The sequence below is a fragment of the Amphimedon queenslandica genome, unplaced genomic scaffold (genome assembly GCF_000090795.2).
Source record: "Amphimedon queenslandica unplaced genomic scaffold, v1.1 AMPQUscaffold_13119, whole genome shotgun sequence".
In the NCBI taxonomy this organism is placed as follows: Eukaryota; Metazoa; Porifera; class Demospongiae; order Haplosclerida; family Niphatidae; genus Amphimedon; species Amphimedon queenslandica.
This window is the reverse complement of record NW_003546645.1, coordinates 35,216-42,914: the sequence shown is the minus strand read 5'-3', so window position 1 is coordinate 42,914 and position 7,699 is coordinate 35,216.

Here is a 7,699-nt window from a genome sequence, read left to right as displayed (position 1 = left end):
GCCATAAATAGTTTGAGAGTAAAATGGTCAAAGTAAATTGACAAAAATTTTCAATTTAAAAGACAAAATTCATCATTTGACCACAATAATTATAACGAAAGGAAATGTGATAGTAATAAATCTATTAAATGGCTAAGACCAGTGAAGTATACAGTATCTCTAAAGGGGCAGATATAAACTAGAAGAATCCTGATAGGATAAGCATATGACTAAGGCCAGAAATGCATACAGTATCTCTAAAGGGGCAGATATTAATTGGCAGAATCCTGATAGGAACAACTTGACCCAGAACTGCTCCTCTCAATAAAGTGGATAGTCGATGGAGTTGAGTTTGTGACAGGGTTGGTGTTTATTTAATCAACAATAGGCATTTTTTTCTTTTTCTCCAATAATCAAAGTAATAATAATAATGATATAACATCACCATTGTGCCAAAAAAAAAACAATTAGAAGTAAATTAAACTAAACCAATTACTAAGTTTAAAAACTGAGCCAAGAAAGTTAGTGACCTAATTGGCCTAATCCCGGTGAGGTAGCGAGAACAGCCTTTTTACTGTTGTAAATGGAAATTTGTGATCCCTGGCGGTGGTGGACAATAAAATCATTACTTTTTAAAGCTGCCAAGGACCCTCAATTTTTATTAAGATGCTTGCAAGACTCAGAATTCATGTCATTATCTACTTTGGAAGCACTTGGTTTTGGACTAATATAGTCACAATGGAGTGTATCATTCATTTAAAACAAAAGGGGAGTCTTTGCCAAGCTAAGTACGAGTACATATGCAAATACAAGGGGAAGTCCTCCCCTTGGCTCAGGTGAAGAAGAGGCCAGAGGTGCACAATTGGAGGAGGGAGCACAAACTGTACATGATTGAGGTGAGTAGAAGTAGTAGTACTAGAAGAGAGCATCGAATGGGTTACGGGGGATTTTTTATTATTTCCAATCTCAAAATCGGGGGAAGAACATGGTATTTGATTTCACAATAAAAATGTGAATTGCAGCAAGGCTTATTAACCACGTCCGATCCCGTCACGCAAACCTCATTCCAGTCCTTGTGGACAACATTTCAGCTCTTCCTGATGTTTCACTCTTGAATTGTGAGAGGTGTACGTTGGTTACTGCTAAAGATAAGATAATGAAGGAGTATTCTAGCCGTGAGCCACAGCAAAGTGACGTAGGCCAGCTTTTATTTTACATGCTCAAAACTGTGATTAAAGATACTTGTGATTACACCGCTGCAGTCAATAACTATCAGTTAGGCTTGTTTCTTGAAGGAACCCAGGTCTTACATGCTAACCGAATTGCCCTGGTGACAGTCAGGCTGATCGAGAGGGGAAACAGTTCCTCTTCAATTATGGCCTGAGGCACCCCGACCTTCCCTGGACGGGCAAGCTCTTGGTGCGGTGAACCCTCTTACCACACTCACATATGCCAACCTTGCATATCTTCACTCTTATCTATACACGTGGTTATCTGGTTTTTCTAAATCATTCTGCATTTCTGATAATCTCTGCATATTTCAAGGAGTCTTTTTTTACTCTGACAGTTTTCAGATCACGCAATGAACCAGTCTTTTCAGGACTTGCTAAGAAATGCTGGGATCACTCCCCCTACACTAGAGAGTGAAAGTTCATCTCTTATCAAAAATTAATATTGGGCATCATATTTTATGCCTAAGAAGAGCTGCAGGAATTCTTGCCATAATGAAGATTGTTGACATTAGTAGCATACTTTAGTGCCACAAACCTGCATACTTTGTACATAATAAACTAGTGTTTCCCATATCCCTTCCTTTTGGACTTTGCTTTTGTTTATTTCAAAATAATTCTTGTCAAAAAAGAGTCAAAAGATACCAACAAAACTAACTAATAGGATACAATATATAAATCCTCAAATATACTAAAATCAGGAAAGTAATCACTATCTAAATGAAAGTTACACACTCAAATTGAGCCAGAGTAAGTGTCCCAAAAGTTTCTTGAAAGCAGGCATGTAATGCTACCAGGGCATCATGGTACCACCTCCAGCTGTTGATTCAGTGGGTGATTCAGTGGGTGACTGGTCATCAGAAGTGGAACTATAATAATACCTTATTGAAATGATCACCAATAGTATGGAAAAACAGAGGGTTTGGAAGAGTAGGTAGAAGAACAACAATAGCTTGAAGACAGTTTCTCTTTTCTCTTTCCACATAATAGTGTCCTTGTCAAGAAGAAATGAAGACTTGTTTACTGCTGACTCTGAGGGAGGACTGAAGACAGGTGGCCTGAGAGGACCTATATATACCAACAACATACCTGGGACTGGTTGACAATATGCCTATCCTACTCATCACGTGAGCAATAATAATAAAAGAAGGATAACTACTCTAGCAAGTACTAGAGATACTAAGTATGATAACCGCTTCCTCTCAATTGCATACTGATGGTTTATTTGACACAGAAGAAGTAATTTATGTATTTTATAAGAAAATGTTAGTGTTGCATAAAAAATGAACAATATAAGAAACTGAAACGCTCCTAGACACTACTTACATTGTAGGAGACTGCTGTGTGAGCACTACATCAATGCAACACCTCTGCCCCAGTGGCCATTAGCTGTTGCCAGTGACTTCATTAATCATTTCATTAGAAAAGCAAACAAGAAATGTTATCAATGAGAAATTTTAGCATCAAAATTAGGAGCCTGAACCATCCTTGCCATCCTCAGGGAGTCCATGGCAATAGCCCCATGACAGACTTTACAAGAAGAGCGGTTGGATTTGGCATATTCTGTCCAGTATGGCGGGTCGTCATCCACCAAATCTTATGGAACACCAACTATACATACAAAGGGTGATTTGTAGTCGTCAGCATCAAAATTGACTTATTGTTATTCATATTCAATTGTGACCTCTCATTTTTTGCCATAATGTAAAGGATACACTGACAGAGATAGGACAGTAGTACTGGATCATCAGGTGGAGGGTCATTGGTGAAGAGTATCATTCATCACAATGTACATGTACTATACATGTACTATAGATACTAAAATCATTTCAGTATAATCAAGAGTATGTTGTGTCTAAACTGCCACTCTATTATCAGAAAGTACAGTCTTGTATTCACCAGGAGGGGTTTGCCTCCTGGTGACTTGCATTCACTGCATGTGCTTGGAAGTCATATGTTTGCCTATGTATATACATATATGCCTTTTCCTGGGGCTTGGGAGTGGAGGCCCACCAAGGGCAAGCCCCAGGCCTACATCACACAGGACTAGGCTGCCTGTATTTTTTGGAATTAACCCAAGGACAGAAAAACAACTAATAATAATTAGTTGTTTAAAAATAATTCGTACAAATACAAACAACTAATAATAATTTGTGCAAATATGGGTCAAGAGTCAAGTATGATATCGTCTCCACAGTATTGCTGGAGAATCGAAATTTCAAGGTTCAATATATGATGTACATTCAATGGACTATCACAATGATGGTCATAAAGCTGGCTATTGTGTTGCCACTTGAGATGAGACTTCTTTTTTAAATGACAAGAATAAACCATTCATAGCTTGTAGATCAGACTTTGCTTGTCTCATCCAATGCTTAGCCTCAATGATATCAACTTGAGGCTGAAAACTAAAATAACTTCCACTATCTTGTGCTCCATGGCTTTGTTGAGGTATACTAAATTATTACCACAAAAACTGCTTCTTCCTCCTCCTCCTCCACTAGTTGCCACAAAGAGTTGCAGTGGGTCACTCTAGTCAGTAGTCAGTCTCATTAACTTCATCAATAAAGAGTTGATCCAGTGGCAAGGTACATACCATGTGCTGGCCATTTAAGAAGACAGCAACTATTATTATTTTTTCTGCCATTCTCATTTTGTGTTTCACGTCATTTTGAGCACTTCACCCTTGCATCACGCCTAGATGTGGCAAGGGTAATAAGTGCTTATTATACTCAACATTCACCAAGTATAATTCATGAAGCCCTGAAAATGATCATTAACATGTTTCATTTTTATTAGGAGAGAAGTTCCAGAATTACTTGTAGAATCCCCAAAGGTACCTTCAAGGGCTTAAATATAAAGGAGCTTTCACTACCACCAATACCGGAGGACAATTACATAGAGATGGACGCCTCATTAAATAATACTTACGATTACTGTAGTCATACACTTCCTCACAAACATCCTTCATCACAACAACAATGTACAAGTACATAGATAGACATGGACACACAACGAACAAGTATATGTGAACCAAGAAAAAGACAGTAAAAACTATCTGAGAATTCTCGCACCTGACGAAAACATTATGCAAACATACGCGAATCATTCCAACAGGACAATGAGCAAACTTATGAAATTTAATGCTACAAACAACTTCTCTTCCTCCTACAAGTACATGTAGCTCTCAAAGTTCTCCTAGGTCCCTTTCCTCCTGAAGTACCTCTCCTTGGAAAAGTACATGTAGATGTACACGTACATGTACCAGTACCTCCAAGAAATATCTATGGAAATATGTAAATGTACCTTATTAATATTATGTAGTTTTTTTGCAATGCCTGTTGCCAGAAATGTGATTCTTCCAGTGAGGTGCAATTCTACTTCGAAGATCAATGTCACGGGAATGGCCTTCATCATAATGGGCATTTAAAAAAAGATTCCTTCATACAATGTATACATCTTTGGTCCTCCACTAGCTGGTGGTCCACCACCGGCAGTGATTAGTGCTCCTCCACCAGTGGCTGGAGGTCCTCCACTACCTGGTGGTCTGCCACTTCCCCTTGATGCTAAGGCACTCCATCCAGCTGGAGCTGGCCCTCTAAATATTGCTGCTTTGCAACGGCAGAGGCAGTTAATAATATGGCAACTTCGACTAGTTAATAAACAAATTGTAAGATTTTTTGTAAGAGATACATGTGCTGTTCTTTCATACACTCAGTTGTGTTTCACTCCTATATCTAGTTACTATTCAATTCAAATTCTGGTGGACCGGTTCCCAATATTACACTGGTGATGAGGTAAATGGTCATCGCAACTCATGGGAAGATGTCTGCACTTGGTGCTATACTAATTCATAGAAAAATTCCACTACTGAAAATAAAGAGGTCCACCTTTATTCAAGCCCAAAAGAGGAGGATAAAGAGCATAAAGTACTGCTGTGTTAGTACTTTCTATTTACTTCTGCATCAAAGTGTTGGTAGTAAATGGCTGAAATGAATACCATTACCTAAAAATGGATATACTGTTGAATATTTAAAATCAGTAGTCAGCAATGCTAAGATTTACATCAGACCATTACAGAAAGATCTTGATGTTGCTACAGAGGTATGCCTGATTTAAATTTCAATATTCTTTTTTCAGACAAAAAAGTTGTAAGTCGCAAACAGCTTAAATATACATGTATTAAAGTACTTATTATTTATTTAGGTATTTAGGAAATACACTGATGCTGACAATAATTGAAGAAAGTTATCACTACTTGAACTAAAATAATTATTACTATTGTGATTGCCACAGAGGTTGCAGGAAGTAAAACTACAGAAAATTTGCTTTTGAATTTTTTTGTGTAGTTATTCAATACAAGTGTAAGCATGTGTATTCAACAATAAAGGATAAACCCTTTGCATTTGAAATTTATGAACAATTTCTATTTATGACAGCCTCTTCTTGTCAGGTGTTGTTAGTATCCTTTACCCAAACTCCAAAGTCTAAATGTTCCATGAGAAAATCAAACTGAGCACCTTGGGGAATATCAAGTACTTCCTCATGCAGTCAGTTGCACAGAATCAAAAAAAAAATAAAAGACTTTTCATATCCAATTGCTCAGTTGTTAGATGAAATAAAAATGGAATAAAATCAAAAGCTTGACCTTTAAAATTAGAAGCCTCTAGAGTACAAATACATAGCATTTTCAAGCATTACACGAGATTTACTAAATTTGTAAAGCAATGAACCTGATTAATCTTATACTGTGGGATGGTTTTAGCTTCTTCTAAAGCATTTGTAAATCCCCCTCTGTCTATTAATGGTAGAGAGCTGTAGGAGCAGTGAACATCTACATAGACAGCACTCCTCCCTGACTGGTGAGGACTTGAAGTTTTACGCAGCGGAAATGCTGCAAGAGAAATTTGCTACTAAGGACGCCAGTCAGGGCAGGAAGAGGGCTGGCACTACCAGAAACATGCTTTTGTATGATATCACTGAAAACACACCTGCTTTTATTAAGCAATTAATAAAGTAAGTAGCAATTATCTTTATTGTGATACACGATCCTTTGCCTTTTATGCATACATTATGTCTTATGAAGCAATAATTTATGTGCTCATATAAATACTATATGCTAATGCAGTGTGACTGTTAGGATAATGGCAAGTGGCTGTCGTATAGAAGTGCCTAATGTTCACCTAAGCTTTCCTTTATATTCTTCAGGTTGGGGGAGTTGACCTTGTCAGACCATGCTGTATTTTTGAAAGCATTCACATTATTTATATTTGAGCATTCCTTAATTGGAATTAATCTGCCTTTCTTTCCAGAAAAAGCTAACGGGACAGAGGGGCCTGTAGACAGTAGCAGTAGCGGCGAGTGTACCAGGGGGGAAGTTTTGTCTTTTATTTATTAGAGATTACATAGGTGTACATATTTTTATTTTATATAGCTTCTTCAGGTAGGAGGAGTTGACCTTGTTAGACCCGTCCACCCCACCTGGTATTCAAATTGCTGTTGGGTCCTCACTAGGTGCTATCCCCAGGGCAAATATTTGGCACAAATTCTCCAACACGAACCCCTACGGTGCAAGCTCGGCCCCTCATTAGCAGCCATTGTTAGGTCAAGCATAGGGATATGCCTCACCCCATCTCGTGGTACATTTTGATACTATCAATGGTAATAGTGGTCAGCATTACACCCACTGTAAATCTTGAATATCATAAACTGTTTCCTACATGTGGGTGCTATCCTAATTCATGGTAAGATCCCCAACTGAAAATAAAGAGGTCCAGCTTTGCTCAAGCAGGCACAAAAGAGGAAGATAAAGAGAAGCATCACTGTGTTAGTGTTTTCTATTTTTAAAATATCATAGTCGTCTTGATTAAAGTTAAAAAGAATAGGGACAGGTGTTAAAATTTTCTAAAATTGAGATAATGGCGTTTTAGAGAGTGATTTAGTCATTGGATTCATTAACATTGAAACAAGAAAGTTATAAGTCACAAACAGCATGAATATACATATATTAAATTTCTCATTCTTTATTTAGATATTTAGAACATAGACTGATGCTGAAAATAATTGAAGAAAGTTGTCACTACTTGAAATAAAATAATTATTACTATTCTGATTGCCACAGAGGAAGAACTGACAGAGGAAAAACTTGGTGATATAACCTTCGAAATTATTGCAAATTTAGCATTTATTTTGAGAAGCCTTCACTTTCATTTCTCTATAAAATTATCAAATTGTGTTTTTAAGAAGAACATTGGCAATAACTTCAAACTTGAAAAATTAATAGGCTTGTGAACAAACATGAATCCCTTTTCTAAAGGATAAAAAAATGCAGCTGTTGCTTTACAAAAGCAGGAACTATTGCAAAAAGCATGGCTATACTTTTTACAGATACACACAATATTGCTGTGTAGGACATGTATTGGCTGTAGTATATCTTGTCTTAACAGTCGTATGAGTACCAACTAGTGGCATGCCAGAACTAATTTTTTAAA